Raw genomic sequence first — 2,705 nt, 5'->3', positions numbered from 1 at the left:
AGGCTAGTAAATGGAGTCCTAAACTAGCTGCTGCTTGTGAAGTGTGGAAGGATATCAAATTTGAATTCGAAGCAATGGATACTTTGTAATCCAGTAATTACTTATTGTTCGTTCTCTTAATTGTAATTAAATTAAACTCGGCCCAGTCTTTTAGTAAAATGATTGAGCCGAATATAAAGATTTTATCAAATTTTGATAGATACAGACCCATCTAGATATAAAAGATCTTAAATACAAAGTATAAGGAGAAACAACTTAAACGTTTCTATTGTTGTGTTGGATCCACAATTAATCCTATGGATCCTTAGGATTCGTGTATTTTTTTATTTTTTATATTATATATTTTAATTATCATTTTTATAATTATATTTTTATTTTATATATTATTATATCTTGTTTATATATTATTATATCTTCCCATTTCAGATCATGGATCGAGTCGAGTATCACAATTTCTTCTACCTATCCTGTATATTGTCCTTTTCATTCTATGTTGGAATAGAAACTTATTAGTAGGTAAGATTTTATGAAAAAAAAGGTTCTTCATATTCATACGAAAAAACAACTTTTTCTTTGTTCAATGAGAATTTGACACAACATGGAGGAGCCTGCTATTTGCTATTTATAATAAAAAAAAAACTTTTTCAATTATTTTGAATTGAAAAAAGATTTCATCCTATTTTATCATATATAGAGAAGAGATACTCTAGGTTATCACAAGGGATAATCACCTTTTTTTTCAGTATCTACTTGTTATTAGTTAATAGTCCTAGCGATTGGATTTATATGCTTATTCTGATTCTAAATTCTAATCAGAATATTCATATGATTTTTATCAAATGACTATTCATTTATTTTATTTTCATGTAAATAGGGGCAAGAAAGCTCTATGGAAAAATGTCGGTTCGATTCGATGTTTTTAGGAGGAGATTAGAATACAGGTGTGGGTTAAGTAAATCAATGGATAATTTTGGTGGTCCTATTGAAAATGAAAATACCAGTGTAAATAAAGATCTGATTATAAATCATATGAATAAAAAAAATTCCTAATGGGATTGAGGGTAACAATTATAGTTACAGTAATGTTGATCATTTAGTCAGCGTCAGGAGGTACATCCAAAATTCATATCTGATCAAACTTTTTTCTTTAGGAATAGTAATAGGGACCATTACTCTATATATTTTGATATTGAAAATCGAATTTTTGAGTCTGACACCGATCGTTCTTTTCTAAGTGCACCAAAAAGTTCTTTTTATAATTATCAGAATTCTAGTTATCTGGATAATGTATCTAAGAGTGACAATCCTCACTATTATCGTTACATGTATGATACTAAATATAGTTGGAATAATCACATTACTAGTTGTATTGGTAGTTATCTTCGTTCTCAAATCAGTACTAACCGTTATATTTTAAGAAGTGGTGTCAATTCCAATGACAATTACATTTATAGTTATATTCGTGGCGAAAGCGATAAGAGTAGTAAAAGCAGGAGTTCCAGTATACGAACCAGTATGGATGATAGTGCAAAAACTCTAAGAAAAAGAGAGTTTGAGAGAGCTCTAACTCAAATAAGAAGAAGAAAGAGGGATTTAGAGATAGCTCTAACTCAACTAAACAAAAATAAATTAAAATTACATAAAAGTTTAAAAGAAAACAAATTAAAGAAAGCTCTAGCTAAAATAAGAGAAAGAAAAAATGATTTAGTGTTTTCTCTAAATCAAATACAAATAAGAGACAGAAAAGATGATTTATAGATAACTAACAAAATACAAATATTTGTGGGTGCAATGCAATAATTGTTATGGATTAAATTATAAGAAATTTTTTAAATTTCAAATGCATATTTGTGAACATTGTGGACGTCATTTAAAAATGACTCGTTCAGATAGAATCGAAAGTTCAGTTGATCTAGGTACTTGGGAGCCTCTGGATGAAGACATAATCTCTAGGGATCCCATAAAATTTCATTCACGGGAGGAACCTTATAAAGATCGTATTGATTTTAATCAAAGAATGATAGGATTAATTGAAGCTATTCAAATAGGCATAGGTCGACTAAATGGTATTCCTATAGCAATCAGGGTTATGGATTTTCAGTTTATGGGGTGTAGTATGGGATTGATAGTAGGCGAGAAAATCATGCGTTTGATCGAACATGCTACTAATAAATTTTTACCTCTTATTCTAGTGTGTGCTTGTGGAGGAGCACATATGCAAGAAGGAAGTTTGAGCTTTATGCAAATGGCTAAAATATCTTCTGCTTTATATCATTATCAATCAAGTAATAAGTTATTCTATGTATCAATCCTTTCATCTCATACTATGTGTGGGGTGACTGCTAGTCCTGGTATGTTGGGAGATATCACTATTGCCAAACCAAATGCCTACATTGCATTTGCGGGTAAAAGAGTAATTGAACAACCATTGAATAAGATAGTACCTGAGGGTGCACAAGAGGCTGAATAGTTATTCCATAAGGGCTTATTTGATCCAATCGTACCACGTAATCCTTTAAAAGGCATTCTGAGTGAGTTATTTCAGCTCCATGCTTTCTTTCCTTTGAATGAAAATATGAAATCAAGAATAAAATTAAGGAGAGCCATATATCCTTATCCTTAATTTTATCCTTAATTTAATATTTAATAAAATCAAAAATTTAGTACTTGTTTTGTGGTAACCAAGTAGTTATTTAGTTTATAAG

The 2,705-nt window shown here is 29.8% G+C and overlaps 1 pseudogene; it reads left to right on the top strand.

Annotated features, from left to right (window-relative positions):
• Nucleotides 1-889: 889 nt before the first annotated feature.
• Nucleotides 890-2,470, top strand: LOC125420601 (acetyl-coenzyme A carboxylase carboxyl transferase subunit beta, chloroplastic-like; annotated as a pseudogene).
• The last annotated feature ends 235 nt before the right edge of the window (nt 2,471-2,705 follow it).

This window comes from Ziziphus jujuba, chromosome 1, assembly GCF_031755915.1.
Source record: "Ziziphus jujuba cultivar Dongzao chromosome 1, ASM3175591v1".
In the NCBI taxonomy this organism is placed as follows: domain Eukaryota; kingdom Viridiplantae; phylum Streptophyta; class Magnoliopsida; order Rosales; family Rhamnaceae; genus Ziziphus; species Ziziphus jujuba.
This window is presented reverse-complemented; position numbering and strand designations above follow the sequence as displayed.